At 40.3% G+C, this 19,400-nt stretch overlaps 1 protein-coding gene across 3 annotated transcripts in view; it reads right to left on the minus strand.

Annotated features, from left to right (window-relative positions):
- The window catches only part of LOC121321779 (bifunctional heparan sulfate N-deacetylase/N-sulfotransferase 2-like), a 39,750-nt gene extending 23,448 nt beyond the window's left edge, over positions 1 to 16,302 (minus strand). Inside the window, exon 1 of one of the 3 annotated variants that reach the window (XM_041260973.1) lies at positions 15,705 to 16,296. The gene's annotated coding sequence lies outside the window, so the exon portion shown is untranslated. Of the gene's footprint in view, positions 1 to 2,329; positions 2,435 to 15,704 lie in introns of those variants that run through there. The other 2 variants (XM_041260974.1, XM_041260975.1) reach the window with 2 other exon arrangements.
- Between the last annotated feature and the right edge of the window lie 3,098 nt (positions 16,303 to 19,400).

Consider the following 19,400-nt stretch of genomic DNA (forward strand, 5'->3'; position numbering starts at 1 on the left):
CAAACAGGCACACACGCACACATACACGTCTCTTTACTCCCTCCCTCCACATCTTCATATTGTCAAATATCACCAGAAATGTCTAGAAGACCAAACAAAAATATTAAAGACTCCCATTGCAGGGCAATTCGAGTCACTCCAGGATTGTTCTGGTATTAAGGTCCCATAATGAATGGAAAATCTGCTCAAACTCCTGGCTCCTGATCACTTCAATAACAGACTTCATGAGGAGGCGTTCTGTAACTCAGGACTGGGTGCAGCAGGGCTAGTGCGAGTTTCAAACCCACAGTGTTTCCCTGCTAATTTCGTAAACGAGAGGAAGTCTTGTTCGGGATTTCTTTCCTTTGGTAATCTTGTTAAGCAGCAGCAGCAGCAGCAATCTAATTCCCAGTGTGAGCCTGGCAGTCCCAGCCCCAGCCACAGTGCCAATCCTAATCGAATGCGCATTATTGATCCCCAGCCTCTGATTCAATCACTAAAGATCCCTAACCGAGCCGCATTGAAAATCTGCTAAACTAAAATCAGGCTGGTCTCGAAATCAAATAACCTCTCTCACCACCACTTAGCTGGCATACACTACCACACACAGCAGGGACTCCCTGCAAAGCAATAGTCTTACTGCCATCCCTCCAGAGACACGCATGTTTGTTTACAGCGTTTGAGGACTTTGCTGCGCTGACTCCTAAACTGTGTAGATTTCCTATTCTAAACTCCAAGGGGCCTGAGGGGTGGGTCCACACAATAACACAGACCAAAATACAGTCAGCACTCACATATCTGACCCTATAACATTTTGACTTCAGGGACGGTTAAACGCGTGTGATGCATATCCAGGGTTCTCCCCAGGCCTGATCCACCAGTCTTGCAGATGCTACTGTGCCTTTAAATCAACCCTCAAGACCCACTTGTTCTCTCTTGCTTTCAATGCTCTTTAAGCCTGCTGCTATTAGCTGCTGTGTTGTGTTGTTGTTTATACTACTATCATGTATTATGCATTTTTCACTGTATTTGAAGTATTATGCATTTTGGTTTTTTGTACCGTGTCATGTATTATGCATTTCTCCAGATTTTCTTGTTACTGCATCTTGTAAAGCACTTTGTGATGGTGGTCCACTATGAAAGGCCCTATATAAATAGACTGATTAATTGATTTAACAATAAGGATTAACTGTGCTTCTAACAGACCACTTGCACTTTGCCAGGTCTTGACACATTTTAACCAGTGTTGAAGGGGCAGGTTTTCTGTGTAGCACTTTGAGAGGCCAAAACAATCAAATAACTTCTAAAAATATAACCGATTATTTTCAAAGCAAAAATAGTGACAATGAATGCAGGGTTTTCAAAATAAGCCGGCGATCGGCGCAGTCCACCATCTAATACTATATGTGCGCCATCTACTTTATTAAATATTAAGATTATTTTCAGATATTATTACTGTCCATTTTTTTGTCATATTATTGTACAGAAAGGTGATAGTACATAATAGCTACACACAAAAAAAAGAAAAGCGTATTCCTTTGTTGTGATATCGTAAAAATATGTACCCAAGTGCTAGCGTGTATCTGGGTAGTGGATAGTGCTGACTGTACAAGTTTGCACATTACAGTGATTAGCCTGGTCAGTACTTCCTGGATTGTGATCTGCTCAGATCTCAGCAGCAGCAGGTTTCAGGCCTGGTCAATGCTTCCCTCCCTGCCGCCCTCTCCATCTGTAAAATACCCCCCCCCCCCCAAATAAGTACCTCTGGCCAACAGTAACTGATCTCTCCATCCTTGAAGATGAATGTTAAACTAATGCAGAATATGACTGGCTCCCTCCCCTCCCCCAAGCTGGTCCTACACACCAGAGAATCCATTCTAACCACTCAAGGAGGGGGAGCTGTGGGCCATCTTCAACATGTTCATCAATACCACTGCAGTCTGCCACAGGGGCCGAGCATGCCCTGATCAATGAGACTCAATAAAATGGAATTGAATTATCACCGGGGGCCTCGTCTCTCTCTTAAATCAGGCATCCCTGGGGGAGCTCCAATCCTGTTAAGCAATTAGCTGCTGGGGACAGATGGACAGCTCTGTAACTCTCCAGAGGACTACACCAGCACAGGGGACGTGTTAGCCAACATCCTGCCATATGAAGGCAAGGGACCCCTGGGAACACTCCTCAGGGGCCACAGCCCTCCCCTAACCAAAGGCCTCTGCTGTCTGATACACAGCTAGAAAACGCAACTACCTATCTGCCCCTCTCCATCTCCTAACCACCCCCCTCCCAGATGTTTGAACGCTCTATCCTGTTTGCAACTGCAGGTGTAGTTACTCTACTTCAGCAATACCTTTCTTGCTTTCTTTTTTCTGTAGCTTCAGATTATTTTGTTGGTGTGCAACATTCAGAATTACCAAAGTCTAACATCGTTCCCTTTTTTGGCTTTCTTTTCCCCCCTTCAGGTCGGGGAAAGACTTTTGTTTTCTCTTCTTGTGCCTGCGTGAAAACAGAACGGATTAATTAGCGTTCCCAGTGATTCATGGATTTTTAATCTGGACCGGGATCACGGAGGCTCAGCCAGGCACACACTCGGGCAGATTTCCATCTGCACCAGTAAGCGCTCTGTCAGACTTTCCCATCGCCAAACCGGGCCTGCCTGTCCGCCATCTACAGTCCGGCCCTACTCCTCGCTCAGAAATTGCCTGTGTGCCTCTCGTGTACACGACCCCCCCTGCCTCAGTTATTCTTCCGATAGTAGAAGCAATTCACAGTCCATCCGAACAGCATCCTTATTTACTTATGTTCTTTTCAACACGGTACCAGAGACAGATGGAAACCAAGCTTTATTATAGAACAGGGAGCCCTTTGGCAGCCCTTTTAAATAAATCAATGCATCTTACCTGAGAAAGACTGTCGATAATCCACCAGTGACAGACGCAGCTGGCAGAGAGAGAGTGAGAGAGAGAAAGAGAAGACGAATAAAAAAAGGGAACGTTTCTTACTGTACTGGGAATCTGAGAGCCAGCGAATTCAATACAGTCTAGACAGAGAGCTGCAAGTTGAAATGATATTGCAAATCACAACCCCCCCATGCATCTGCTGGTCCTTTGATTGAAAACCCGAGTTAGAGTCTGCAATGCTATTGAGCTTTACAAGGCTGGTAAATAAACAAAGCTGAGAAAGTGCTGCTCCCCAGTAAATCAATGTACTCGTGAGAAAGCAGTAATTACAACAGGATTACACAGCTCCAGAAAGAGAAACAAGAGATTACTTATCTTAAAAACAAACAAAACAAAAAAATTAAAGCAAATAATCGGAGCTCCTTGTCGAGCGAAGCAACATTCCTTATCACAGGGTTTAAAACCCAGATTGCGAGTTTTTCCGCCCACTGAAGATATTGAATAAAAGCAGCCTGCAAGGTGTGGAAAGACGAAGGAATGGGCGGAAACGCCCGTCTACTTGAAGTAGCGTCACAAGCAGACAGAGCTGGTTAGAGCCAGTAGGCGGAGCAACACTTATTCCATTATTGATTTTATGTTGCTTCACTCAAACATTAATTCATCAATTAAATAGCCCTGGTGCCCAATTTGGTCTCACCTATTTATTATATTAACAGCACAGGCTACTTATTCAATTGTATCTGAAGGCTTTCGTGTAAAGTCTATATTTCTTGCTTTTTAATTAAAAACACATTGTATTACAGTGTATAATTATACACACATGCATGTTTATATTTCAAGGATATTGATGCTCTGGGAAAAAAAAGTGCAAAGAGCAACCACAATTATTCCTGGTTTAAAAGGCATGTCATATGCATACAGGCTAAAATAATTAAATCTGTTCTAAAAGATATTGACAATGCCGACCTTGGGGACTGTTTCGATCTGAAAAAAGAAACAAAGAACAGTGGAGATTAGATAAAAGGGGCATTCAGAACAAAAAACAGGAGGCACTTTTTTTACATAGAGAATTGTGGGAGTCTGCAACCAACTCCCCAATAATGCTGTTGAAGCCAACACCCTGGGATCCTTCAAGAAGCTGATTCTGGGACCAATAAGCTACTAACAACCAAACAAGCCAAATGGTTTGTAACCTCTCTTACGTTCTTATGTTCCAAGTCTTTCTTAAAGAGTCTACCTGACTGCGTCGTGCTTTTGAAAATGCTTTGGTTACTATAGTTGCAGTTTCTACTACGAGTTTGATCAGACAGTGTACAGGTAATAAGCTCAGGTGTGTCTTGTTAGACTTGTAGTGAAACCAGAAATGGATCAAACTGCTATGTAACGGGAGGCTTGTTTCCATCCCTGAAGCAGACAACCCAAACTAACCTCTACACTCGCTTTGCAGCAAATCGAAAAGAAATTTAAACATTATGACTCACTCAGCGGCTCACTTCAAAACACCTGTCAAAGGATTTTACAATGCTCCCAGTTCATAACGCTGTAGGTTGGGAGCCATTGGTAAAATACTGTGCATGTTCCAACTACAGCAGCAGTGCTAGTGTAATGGTATTATGGGGCAAATGGAAGCCAAGACCATAGCACACTAAAACCTGTTCCACACTATTTCCCAGCTTCCCCCTGAATGGGGTCCCTCCTCCTCCCAGCTCGGTCACAGCTCTGCTTTCTCTCAATGCGTTCCCAGCAGGAGGTAGTTCCATCTCCCCCGCATCTCTCCTGCTCTTTTCTCTTGTTCTTTCTCTACCATCCTTACCCCCCTCCTCTGTCTTCACTGACGGCGCAATCACAACTCTCTCTGTGACTTGGTAGCACACATCGCAGACACAAAGAGACTCACTCTCACACTCCGCACTGAAGACAACAGGAAGAGACACATTCACACTGTGCCATCTCAGGGAAGAAACAAAACAAACAATAAAAAATTGCCGTCTTTTCTAGAATCTGTCTGCATTGCCAGATTTGTGTCAGAATTTAATCCTATGTAGTCAATTAAATATTTACATGACAGACACAGTAAAGCTGTGTTTATCATTTAGGCATCACATTAAATTCCTGCTATTTCATTTGCAGTTATTTTTACACTCGGTTCTCAGAAATGATTACACGGATTCATTCACGCACCTTGACCCCGTGCAGCTGTTATCTGGACTCCCTGTGGTTGCGGTGCTTCAGTGCAGCCCTGTGTTTCAGGTTCTGTTGTCTTGTCTGAGGAGTTCCAGTCTAAAGCAATCAGCACGACAGCAAACCGAAGCGTGCCTCCGTCACTGACCCTGCGCGGGTCTCGCTGCCTAGCGAGGCTGTTCACAGTCCAAGAGGTTCATGGGTGACGTTTTCACAGCGAACAATTCATCACAATACAGACGCTTCGAGAAGCTGCGTGTATTCCTTCCACTCACCATCTCCACAAACCCCAGAGCTGGCTGCAGGTCCAACTTATAATGTTCTGCAGCATAACAAACATTTACTAGAAGGTATACAGTCATAGCATCACCTCCCTCTCTCAATGCCTCGGCAACAGCGCTCTCTTTGCACTGCAATCACCTCAACTAGAGAGGGAACAGACACCTCAGGGATGGAAACAAGAACCCTACTGCATAGCAGTCTCACCCATTCCAGGATTTATTGAGAGCCTGATAAGCCACAATGTATAGGGAACAAGCTCAGACGTGCAAAACCAGATATAGATCTAACTGCTATGCAATGGGAGTCTTACTTCCATCCCTATATCTTCCTGTGCATTCCCGTATTTCGGGAGGGGGGGGGTTATGAAACTGATAGAAATCGCACACTTTATTTAATACAGATGGTCTGAGCACACTCAAACTCAGGGCAGGCGTTTAATGAGGACATAGATGTTTTAAACTCCTGTAAGTGGTTTTGTTCGTGCAATGGGCATGCTATATTTCCATACAACTTTTTAACAATCAGGAAAATCACTCAGACTCATTTAATTTGAAGTTTTAACAAATCAGACCAGTAGTAGTGCTCTTTATTAAATGCTTAAATTGGATTGGTTGGTTGCGCAGACCACCGTAAATCCCCAGTAACAAGCAATCGGAGCGATCCAGTGCTTTTACAGGTTTAACAACATTAATACTTCAATATAATACATGGTATGATATAACAAATATGGTTATCATATGCTTAGCCTTCAGGCTATTAATGCAAAAAGCTAAAGTGCCCACAGTTACGTCCTACGACATACAATATATCACTTAAGACAAACAATTTCTATACCTTCTAGCAATGCATCCAATATAAACGAGACAAATTCAAACATATGCTTACCTTCCAGCAAACAATTGTAGAGTAGGAGATATTGAAAAATAAGAACCGTCTTTAAAAAGGCAGAGACTTCTGAATACGACCCAAACAGCAATCAGTTGTTCAGAGATGTTCAGAGCATGAACCACATCAGCTTGCAAAATCAAGTTCAATGGTATCGAATGGGGTCTTGCTCTGGGCTTATATAGGATTTCCCTCCATTGAATACCTCAGGAGTCCCAATTAAATCTGATCAATCTGCTTTGACAGTTCTTATCTTTGAGAATTGTAATATTCTACAAGGATCTGGTCAACTCTTTAAAACTAGTTGGAGCTGCATAAAAAAAACAAAATTCAAAATTAACTGGATATAACTTTACGAAAATATTGAACATGATCTCAGTTCTCTTTTTCAGCCCCTCCATTCTCTAAAAAGTCAGATGAACCAAAAGTTCACAGGATCCTTGCTATAATCCAAGTTTATATGTGTATTAAAAGAGAGGTTATATATGTGTGTGTGTAAAATCGGCCTATATACCATCAACTTTGTGTGATTACGTTAACCTAGGTCTACAATATACTTCATCTGAGCAGTATACCACGTCACCTTTTCAGATTAGTTTACTTTCATATACCGGTGTGTGTGTGTTAACAATACAGTGGTCAGTTCAGTTATTTTAATTAAAAAAATTAAGCTATAATGAAAAATGCTAAATATAACAACCTTATTTAACTGTGCCATGCTTTGACTAAACCCGACCTCTTTCTAAAAATTCACCTGCACAAGCAGATACCCTGTTTCTTTGCCAAGGCTAGTGTTTTAATTAATATGAAACTCCACAGTAATCGCTTTTCCAAATTCAGCGCATAAAGTCATTTTTTGGTTCTCAAACATCATCCCAATTAAAGTCACTACCTTTCCGATAAGAACTTATATTGTAGACAACTTTTCTATTTTAAAAATGAAATGCTCACTTTGGCTGCCAAGTTTTCACAAATTTCTACAATATAATGGAGAGTTAATTTTGCTCATTAAAGAAAGGCCTTGGATTCAAAACTGCTGATGACAAGTAAATCTCATTTTAACTGCTGCATGCAGGCAAAGGCGAGGCTATTGTGTACTGTATTTAATAACTAGTCTACACAACAGTTCTGTTTTTTTTTATTGCAGTAAAACCTTTATATAAATTCTTTAATTTATATTGTAATGTCTAAAAGACTATTTAGAAACAGAAACTGAACTATTACTCAAATAACTGATTAAATTAAATGAACATTACCTAAAATGCGTCTTAAGTTTACAATATTGTCAATGCCAGGCTTCTGTTATAATAAACATTTAATATGTTCTTTCAAAAAGTTTATTTCCAATTCAGATAGTTCAATAATTTTATTTTACTCCACTGATCTGTTATGAAGTCATTAAAACTTTCAATGGAAGGTCCCATTATTTACATCTAAATTCAAGCCATGTTAACATATTAGAATTTACAGTGACTGAACCAAGTCTGACCTCTTTCTCTGTTCATAAAAAAAAAAAACAGTTGAAGCAGGTTTAAAGACATCCTAGCCTTTCGACAATTTTCAGTGTTGATTAAAACAGGAGACACTACCATAAGCATTTTCTAATAGTCATTATTTAAAAGCCACTCTTTTTGTTCACATTTCTTCTTGCCAGGTTCGAAATCATTTCTGTGGTATATAGAAATTTAATTTAATATAAACTCCTACCTACCATTATCCATAATGTATTTCGTTCATTAGTATTAACGAGATTGCTCATTACAGAGAATGATCTTGGTTTCTAAATCGCTGACCATCAAAAAAAAAAACCAGCTACGTTACTAATTTCCAACAATGTTTTTACCAGCAGCAGGTAAGGAAGAGGTTACAAATCAGTTCACTGAATATTTCAAGTTACAGTTTATACTTTAAATGATTTTATAACATGTATTTCTAATTCAGATGCTTCAATATAACAATCTCCTTGTAATTTTTTTACTTCATTGATATACACAGAAGGCAAGAGGCTAATTTTTAATTAGGCACCTGCTTAGCAGCAAATGACTTATTTTAAATATTTATTTTAAATACTTTGTTTTTTCTAACTATAATCAAACCTAGTTTGAATGCTTCTGGAATATTAACTGTTGCATATAGTTTGCTCTTGCTGGATCAGAATGTTTTTTTGAGGCTCTAAGTAATTTAAAATGATGCTTTGCCTGTTAAGGGAGGTTTGGAACGTTCAGCAGGTCGGCCTGATCTTTTCATATCAGGAGCTCTCTTTTTCAGACCTTATACAGACTTATTCAAAAGGATACAAAAAGTACAGGATCAACATTACTATTAGCACTGTATTTCATTCTATAGCATTCAATCCATATCTAACAAGCCAGCTTGTTCCCAGCAAGATTCAAATTCTCCTCCTGGCTCAGCTCGAAGTGGCTCTGCAAACACCACAACAGGCCTTACACAGATCTGCTAATATTTTCTACTGGTTTTATATTCTTAAAAACACATTACAGTCATTACTATATTTGCTGCAGTTTCACAAATGTTCAATTTGTACCCCAAAGATCGTCCTGCTTCCAGTAGCGGTGACAGTCTTAAAGAACAGTACCTGCAAAAACTTGAATATTGTTAGCTGGGCTCCCATCTGTATATTCTCATTCCCATCAGTGGGCAAACACATTTTAACTGAATCTGGGTCCATCAAAGAACCGCACACCCTTGCAACCAAGCATTCCATGCAAAAGGATCTAATGCCTTACAGAACAAAAAAGAGACAATCCAGCTAAGCAAGGAGCAGGACAAAACAAGGTTTATCACCACGTCTATGCCGAGAAGAAAAAGTAAATAATAAAGTGTTTCAAAACTATGATGAAGGAAAAGATGGAAAACACCAATATCCTCGCCACAGTATCCATCTGTAGGTTCAAGGTCACAGAAAACAGAAAAAAATGCCGTTTCCCACCCCCCTCCAGCTCAGTGAATATTTCACATCTTTTTCTGTAATCTGACAATGTCAGGTGAATCCGTTTCTCTCCAAACACAAACTGAACAGAACTGCCTTACAGAGGGGTGCAGAGAGCAATGCGTTGCCATGGACACACACACACAAACAATCACAGTATTTTCTAACAGGGCATTAGTAAACACTGATTCTTCATCACGGTTTGGTTTAAAATACAAAAAAAGTCTATAGTGTCTATGGTGGGTACAACCTATATATGTCCCTTCAGAAGTAAAATATTACTGTAACTTTTTTTTTTTTAAGACAAGGTTAATGCACAGCCTATCTGAAACAATCCAACACAGCCAGCAACAGAAATTCAGGCAGGTGAAGCGTTCCCCTGTAGTCCTCTGGGTCTTCGTGTACATTGCAGAGCAGCAGGAACAATGCTGACATTAAAACCTCTATACAGCCGTGCAGTGTTGAGTGGAGTGCTCTTTCCTATAAACCTCTATACAGCCGTGCAGTGTTGAGTGGAGTGTTCTTTCCTATAAACCTCTATACAGCCGTGCAGTGTTGAGTGGAGTGCTCTTTCCTATAAACCTCTATACAACTGCGCAGTGTTGAGTGGAGTGTTCTTTCCTATAAACCTCTATACAGCTGCGCAGTGCTGAGTGGAGTGTTCTTTCCTATAAACCTCTACACAGCTGCGCAGTGTTGAGTGGTGCTTTTTCCTATAGACCTCTACACAGCTCTGCAGTGTTGAGAGGTGTGCTCTTTCTTGTAGAAAGCCCTGCAGTGTTGAAATACTGTTAAACTGGACCCTGTCCCAACTTCCCTACAGCCCTGCTCTGCTTCAAATCCAGCCCGGCGCTATCTCTACAGGAAGCAGAGCTGCCAGGCCTTTCCTTCACTGAGCAGTACTCAAAGGAAAGTCATTATTCAAGTCCTCTGAGAAATATTTATTTTAATAAATAATAATAATAATAATAATAATAATAATAACACAGCACTGGATTCACTTAATTATTAAAGCAACTGGCAGAGCACAGTGGAGCGACTAAGGGAAAGACACTATTTCTATGAAGGGGTGGGAGTGTTTATTGCTTTGACCTTAATTTGTATCATGAGTAGAACTGTAGATCTCCCGCAGGGCACCCCCATTTCACTCCCCCCCACCCCATGTTTGTAAACCACTGACCTAGACACCCACGGAAGCATAGAAGCTCATTGTTTACCGTTATCTGGTTAATTCCCACAGCCTGACGCTATCGAGAGAGTACAAACGCAGTAATCAAGCAAGCACTTCCACCTCTTATCAACACAAGGAAACATGACCCAAATATTTACCCTCGCTCATAGGCCCGTGTCTGCGCTGCATGGAGTGGATCGGAAGCCTCTTTACAAACTTGCTGGCCTTTCAAACAACAGAAACACACAGGACTGACAGCTCCAGTGTGAGATTCAACACTGCAACAGGCTGCAGAGGCGACACCTCAATACCTCGCTGTTTATTTAACTGTCTACTCCTGCTGAGAGCTTGATGGGGAAAGGGTTGACTCGGGTCTGAGAAATGGAATGCATGGTTTAATGTTTCCATGGGAAAGGAGATATCCCAATTTTATCTCTGCTGAGCACCCTGGGATATGTAGTTCAAATGCAGCTTTCAAACATAGACGATAGCTAGACGATGACAACATCTCCCACCATGCAATTTTTGATCACCCCCCCCCCCCCCCCCCCCAAATGTTTGAAAGCAAAAACACAAAAAAAAACCCAAAACGGTAACCAAACAAAACTTCTTGAGAAATCTTTGCCAACATATTTCCTGCTAGAACACAGAGACCGACAAAGACAAACACATTTTTCCTTTGTTTGACTTGTATATCAGAAAGCGAAACCCTGCAAAGGAAGGCAAGCATGTAAAACGGGTACGTCTCAAAAAAGTAGGGTAGGGTGCACATTAAAATAGGGAGTGTTGGGTTAGAGTTTAAACTTTGTTCTTAAAAGCTTGTCAAACACAATGTATGCACTCATACTAAACCGAGGGTACCATTCCACGAATTCACATTAACGCTGCACATGCAGGACTCTTATAATGAGCTTGCCTGATTGACTAACACTTACGATAGTTCAAAGTTTTTACACTACGCCGCTGTGCTCCACAGCATGCTCACTCTCAATCAATGATGGCAATAAGTGATGGTTTCCACGAGACAAGAAAATAAATCTATGTGAGAACCTTCAATTAAAGAATCAGCAACTCCCAAGGGCTGCTCTACCTGCCAGACATGGGCAATCTGTTCCAATTCACCCCGAGGCGTGTAGGACAGCCCACTAATCACAGCATGATGATCCGTCAGCAACACAATCTGATCATTTAGCATTTGGACTGAGAACGATGTAGGTCTAAATGCATTCCAACATTCAGGAGATATTAACTTTGATTGGAAGTATACAGAACACTGTCCCTAGTTCTGTTATACAGGGATGATAATTCCCATTGCATACAGTAGCAGTTTGATCCAATCCTCATTTTGCTAGGAGCTGCTTAATGCACACCTGAGCTTGTCACCTATACACTGTAGTACTGCTGGAACTGCTATGCAAGAAGAGTCTTACTTCCATTCCTGATAAACAAATCATGTTTATCCTTCTGCAGGCTCAGCAGCGTTCAATACCCACCACATTAAGGCGCTTCCTGAGCACAACAGATAAAAAGCTCTGTAAAACTGTACATAAATCGGTTTTTATCTCAATAATTCAAATAATATCTCAAATATAATGCTGGGACAAATGTGAACATCTGAACAAATGAACTGCGTCAGGTGACAAACAACCACGTTTGTATTTGTTCATATAAGAGAATTTATAAATGACTAGAAAAGGAAAGGAAACCAATGCATACTGATCACTGTGTATCCACAATATCACATATCACATGAAACTGATTTCTGACCCCAGCCGTCAAAATTAAGTGTTGGCCTGCATTTTAATTTGAATCTCTCTCTGTGTTCTTTGCTATCAAACAGGGTTCCTGAACTCAAACATTAGAAAAAGGTGGAATTGTTCCTGCAAATATTTAGTCAGCAGAATCTTATCAGCTGGTAATATTTTTTTTTTTTTTTTTTTAAACTGCCAGCGTGCACATTGCTGCAAAAATCAAAACTTCTGTAGATACGACTCTAACAGGGTGCATGGGAAATGCAATGATGCAACTACGAAATTTCCATTAACTGTACCTAAGCCTAACTGGGCTACACTAGCCCTGCCGCACCCAGTCCTGGGGCTCAGGACTCCTCTGCTTTATTTAAACAGTTGTAGCAACAGGTGGGGACGTATAGTGCTATATTTTTGGTACCCTGATACTCTTTCGGTTGCTTTGTTGTAAAGCAAACAGTGTGTGCATGCCTCTGTGTACACGTCTGAGTGTGAGTGAGACTGCATGTCTTTGTCCAGAGTGGGAATGAATGTTTCAAATAAGAGAGCTGTTAAAAGCAGGCAAGACAACACCGATGGCTCCCTCTCCCCCTCCCGTCAGTGGCAGTGGAAATTTCCGTACTACTGTGCACCACCACCTGTTTTTCATTCAGTGCAAATGTACAATTGCAATCCACAGGCAAAAAGCCTCCAGTACACCCTGCCTGCTATGAAAAGACACCCATCACAGTCTAAACCGGTCTTCACACCACCACCCTCTGCAGTAGCTCTATATTAATCCTTGCTCTGTTCCCCTTATTGCGCAGGCACATGAAACAGACCACATCCTACTGTACTGAAACAAATCCATAACTAGTACTATATTTCAAGTGAAAACAAACCAACTTTTTTTTTTTTTTTTTAATTTCTGCAAAAAATAGAAATGAAAGCCCTTGAATACAACACTCCATTGCTTAAGGCCAGCTCCTTTCTGGATAGAGAATGTGTTGTGTTTTGGCTGCTGGTTCGAGCGGGTGTGTTTTGATCAGCAGGTACAGTATGTAATCACAGCACTGGGTTTCAGTGTTGCTGCAGAGGCAGGTCCTGGATTGTGTTTGCCTGCTGCACAGCGTGTGTTTACAAACCTGATTGAGACATAGAGCTAGCGAGTATTGAAAACAAGCCTGTCTCAGAGCTCATCATCAGGGTGGCCTTTGAACCCTCACCGAGCGGTAACCCAAAAGTCAAACAGACAAACACAGCCCCTCCACACACAAAGACACACACACACTGTTACTGAGCACTTCAAGCCTGGAATAGCACTACTGAGACGCTTAAACTGTGAAATCCTCCTATATCGATTATCTTATTCCAGATTATCACACTGTTAGTTAACAACAAGAGGTGCCAAGTTTTTAACTCTCCTTTAAATACCAGTCTGTACTGCTGATGAAAGATTTTTAATTCACAGCAAGGACATCCTCTCTGCACTGAAAAAGACCACCTTTCAGTTTCTAAAAACGTACAGATCATGTTTTCATTTAAAAAAAAAATCGCTATACCCTTCTACAGGTACATGAAACAAACATTGTCCTATGAGACAGATGTGTACACATTCATATTTATGGAAAATAGACATTCTTGGTATCTTGTCATTAGAATGGTTACATTTACCAATATGTTTCTGTAAACCGACACTTCAATTATGGTGAAGTGTGCAAAAGCAGCAATTAATATTATTTATTTACATTTACTTTTATAATGAAACGTCCAGAAATTATGTTCAATATTAATATGCAGAAGCCCTCCAAAAGCAAAAGGAAGCATTTAATAACTGTACGAAATGAGCAATAAAGAGCTCCCCAGTCTATACGAAATGATACAAATATAACAAGTGGATAGTGTTTGAACTCAGAGCCTTTAAACTCGTGCTGGCCTTGTTGTATCAAGACACAAATGAGCAGTGGCTCTATTACACTATGATACTGCATGTAAAAAAAGAGGATAAAGCATTGATACAGAGGGTCTCCAGCCCTATCGGAGACTCCAACTATGATTTACTGACACCCCCCCAGGTGGAAGAGGTCTATGACAAAGTTGGGTTACAGCCTAGCTGTAACCTAGTTTTACTGGGAGTTTAATAAGACACACCTGAGCTTGTTACCTATACACTGGGGCTACTCAAGCTTGTAGTAAAACCTGGGATGTCACGATAGGATTTGTATCACGATATACAGGTTGCAGTACATGTCTGCTTCTATGTTGCATAATAGGATCCACTTAATGATGTAATATTTTAATAAACAACAAGAAATGAGACAGGGAGTATGCATCCATACCAACTATAAAACACACGCGTATTCTTCACTCATGAACCATCAGGTGAACTGTAATGCGTTTCGCTTTTGATCTTTTACCACAAACCAAACCTCCTCTATTACAATACAGAATATGCTGGTAAGGAAGTACCACGATGCATTGATACACAGAATCATTACACCCCTCTCTTCTCCCCCTCCCATGTTCTGTGAGCGTCCTTTCCCGGGCTAGGATGAAGGCTACTAGTGCACAGTGTAGTTTATATAAGAAAACCGCTAATAACTATTTCTGATCAATATCAAAACCAACAATCTGACCTTGGGCTCTCGTACACTATACACTGTTGTCAACACACCCGGACACATTGCGTTACAGGTCTGGTGCAGTTTAGTGTGCACATTCTGTTTGGGCAATACGCGTTTATTATATTATTACTATTATTATAGTAATATAATATTAAAGCGCTGCAGTGGCACACTGTTCCATTATTAGCGTTGAAGCTTGCTGCCTCTCGTCTCTGCTCTTTTTACCATCACCAAAGCCATGTATGTGATTATTCCACTTAGTTCAGCAGGCACACCACAATATAACCCAGGAACTGCAATTTGAAAACCAGCAATGATGTGCAGTCTGCAGCCTCACAACGTTCAAATGACAGCTGTGTTTCTCTTTTGTATTGCGAGTACCGCTAACTTGTTTTGAGATATTCAAAACACACAATCCGGCGATTTAAAAATATATAAACACACCATGTGAGCGATTATTCTCGAATTACCATCGTCATCACTACTGACTGACTACTGATTAGTTAAGACGAGTTTCAGAATGTTCTTACAAAATAGTCGTTTATGTGGTTTTTTTTTTTTATTATTATTATTATTATTACTGCTACAAATAGCGATCGCGAATTAAATTCATTTAATCGACACAGACAAACTTTCTGGGGTAAAAAAGAAACACAAAACAAAACACAGACAAACGCTTGTCTAATTAACTAGCCCTGGAATACATCGTTCACGAGAAATGCTAATTTCTGCATTTAGCGAAACCACCCCTTTGTATAACACATTTTATGTCTCGCTTTCCCCTTCTCCCCCTCAACACCCCATTTTAAAATGTTTTTACCCGCAGTATCAGTATCTCAGTATCTCTCTCTCTCTCTCATTGTTTCTATCTATCATCTATGTTCACAGTTAGACAGGCCACACAATCTATCCTCTTACACCAAAATCGACGGTGTTTTAATTAATAAATAAATACATACATACATACATAAATAAATAAATAAACAAATAAAAATAAAAACTCACCAATCGTCTTGTTTAAAAACAAACCAACAAACGAAAAATCCCACCACAAAAAAATCTCCAAGCTCCTAAATGATGTTAAAACAAATCAAACAAACAAACAAACAAATGAAGTTTAAAAGTGCCCAGACTTAAGCCCTCTACAGTTCCGCCATCTTCATTCAGCGATTCATTTACTAGACTCCGTCGGAGGATCGAACCACTGCCGCGACACAGGGGGAGGGCTGCTTCTCTGGATTAAAACAAAACAAAACAAAAATACGTTTCAACTCGGCGTTAAGACTGTGATTCGCCGAATAAGACAAGTTACATTTTTGTCTTAAATGAAAACTCGACGAAATAATACCCAGTTACTCTGTGTACCAACCCCTATTAATAACTGATGCTGAGTTCTAAATTGAAGATCTGCTCTGAGTGTTCATCCAGGTGAGGCGCTGAAGGAGGGGGCTCGGTGTATAATGCAGCGCACATATATCACAAACATACATGCATGCTGTGTGATTGTACTGGTTTAACTGGTCATACCAGTTCAAGATACAATTATGTTGGTGTAATTAATAGATAATTACTTTGAAGTCACGCGCTTTGCTGTAGTGATTACTGTCTGCACTCTCAAAACGAATCTCGTCGCTACAACCACTTTTTGAGGATTTCGACCCGAACAGAAAGCAAGTTAGAGAGATGCCACTAGTCATTTAATGCACTATCTATTAAAATATATTGATCAATATTATTATTATTATTATGCAGTCAATTTGTATTATCCAGGCAATAATGCGTTTATTGACCTGTGGTAGGTTTCACTATATATTTATATATAACAATTCAGTTAAAGCGAGAGATTCATGCAATCTGAGGTCTCGCTGTGTAAATATACCCATTTCAATGTTCTTGACAAGTATTGGCAAATCTAAGAAAACACGCGCGCACACAACTCTAAATAATCGTGTGCCACATAAAACACATTTTAAAATGATATTATCTTTGTGTATTTTATTTTTTATTTGTGCAGCTGCAGGGATTTCCAGCAGGTCAGCTGTCTAGCTACACATACTGTACATACATACACACATAGGCTGTCACATAGTGTACATGCCTGGATATATACATACATACATACATACATTCAAACACAGATACACAGACACGAATATATGCCAGCATAATAGTGCTGTATGCATCCCTGTCCTGAAAAAAAAGTGTGTCTTGATAAAAGCACAGCATGGTAAGATACACTACTCCGCGTGTAGCTGCAGCTTGCCCCGTGCTTTATTCATTTAAATCTCGGGGCTGCGTCCCTTTAGCTGGCGTTGACATGTACGGGATGCCCTTACTTCGCGTCAGTTGTTCAATCGGTGATTACCGACGCTTCTTGCTATGAAGTTCGTTGCGGTATGGTTATGTAACATTTGGCGTGATGTTGTATTGAAGTCATTAGGCCATTTTTAAATTTATTTCATTTTATTTTATTTATTTTTTGCAGCAAGTGAAAAGTTTGTTTTCTAAGAGGCATTACGCCATAGCACTACTATACACAGTGCCTATAGAAAGTCTACACCCCCTTTCAAAATTTGTCACCTTTCGTTGTCTTATAGTCTGGAATTAAAATGCATTATTTTTTTTTTTTAATTTATCTACACATCCTGCCCCACAACTTCAAAATCACACACCAAGTTAAGTGGCCTCCACCTGTGTTAAATTTTAGTGATTCACTTGATTTCAGGATAAATTCCGCAGTTCTTGTAGGTTCCCTCTGCTGGGTAGTGCATTTCAAAGCAAAGACTCAACCATGAGCACCAAGGCGCTTTCAAAAGAACTCTGGGACAAAGTTGTTGAAAGGCACAGATCAGGGGATGGGTATAAAAATATCAAAGGCCTTGAATATCCCTTGAAGCACGGTCAAGACGATTATTAAGAAGTGGAAGGTGTATGGCACCACCAAGACCCTGCCTAGATCAGGCCGTCCCTTCAAATTGGATGACCGAGGAAGAAGGAGACTGATCAGAGAGGCTACCAAGAGGCCAATGGCAACATTGCAAGAGCTACAGGCTTTTATGGCCAAGACTGGTCAAAGTGTGCATGTGACAACAATATCCCAAGCACTCCACAAATCAGGCCTGTATGGTAGGGTGGCAAGAAGGAAGCCATTACTCAAGAAAGCCCACCTTGAATCCTGTTTGAAGTATGCAAAAAAAAATTCTGTAGCCATGTGGCAAAAGTTTTGTCATCTGATGAAACTAAAATGGAACTTTTTGGCCTAAATGCAGAGTGTTTTGTTTGGCACAAACCCAACTCAGCTCATCGCCCAAAGAACACCATCCCTACTGTGAAGCATGGTGGTGACAGCATCAAGTTATGGGGATGTTTCTCATTAGCAGGGACTGGTGCACTTGTCAGGATAGAAGGGAAAATGAATGGAGCAAAGTACAGAGAAGTCATTGAGGAAAACCTGCTGCCCTCTGCAAGAAAGCTGAAACTGGGACAAAAGTTCACCTTTCAGCATGACAACGGCCCAAAGCACGCAGCCAAAGAATGGCTAAGGAACAAAAAGGTAAATGTCCTTGAGTGTCCCAGTCTGGGCCCGACCTAAATCCAATTGAAAATTTGTGGCATGACTTGAAGATTGCTGTCCATCAATGCCCCCCAAGGAACTTGACAGAGCTTGAACAGTTTTGTAAAGAAGAATGGTCAAATATTGCCAAATCAAGGTGTGCAAAGTTGGTAGAGACCTATCCCAACAGACTCACAGCTGTAACTGTTGCCAAAGGTGCTTCCACCAAGTATTAACTCAGGGGGTGGAGACTTATCCAATTATGATCTTTCAGTTTTGTATTTTTGAGATATATATATATATATATATATATATTTTCTCAAAAACTTTTTCCCCTTAACAGTGTGGAGTATGGTGTGTAGATAAGTGGAAAAAATCCTCATTTAAATGCATGAAACTCTGAGCCACTGACACAACAAAATGTGAAGAAAAGTTCAAGGGGGTGTAGACTTTCTATAGGCACTATATATATCCCTATTGTTGTGAGCAGAAGCGCCCCTAGAAATGCTTCGTAAAACTGAACAGCAGCTACACTGACAGCTGAATAGTCCTCAACAACAATACAGTAAAAGGTACAATTTGAAATAGTCTTAAACTAGGGGGGAAAACTCTCAGAAAGCTATTATACTGGTTCCAGAACAGCATAATAACAGTATGAGGGTTCTAGTACCTGTTTTTCTAACTGTAAACACAATTAGGCTGGCGAAATGTTCAATATCTACTGAACTTATTTAGATACATTAAAATCCAACTTTAAAGAATTCTAGAAGCACATCATATTAAATCATACAACAGCAGATTGTTATTAATTACCCATGTGCCTACTGGTACTGCATTTTAATAAGACATGTGCTTCACTTTTTATTTTTAAGTTAACAGGAATATCAATGATCATCTATACAATTCATTAGAATGCTCTGTACTTGTATAATTCTTAACCCTCCAGTAATATTATATTGGCACTCCATGACTACATTGTAAATGTAGTTTGTTCTTCATTTTCCAAAATATATATATTCACTGAGCAACACAACACTTAAACACGACTCTTACAACTAAATGTATTTCCTCTGCAACAAGTATTAGGCCCACCTGTGCTTCTCACTCAAACTATGCAATAGAGTCTTTGTGGGCCTAGGGGCCCTAAC

Source organism: Polyodon spathula, chromosome 10 (assembly GCF_017654505.1).
Source record: "Polyodon spathula isolate WHYD16114869_AA chromosome 10, ASM1765450v1, whole genome shotgun sequence".
Lineage (NCBI taxonomy): Eukaryota > Metazoa > Chordata > Actinopteri > Acipenseriformes > Polyodontidae > Polyodon > Polyodon spathula.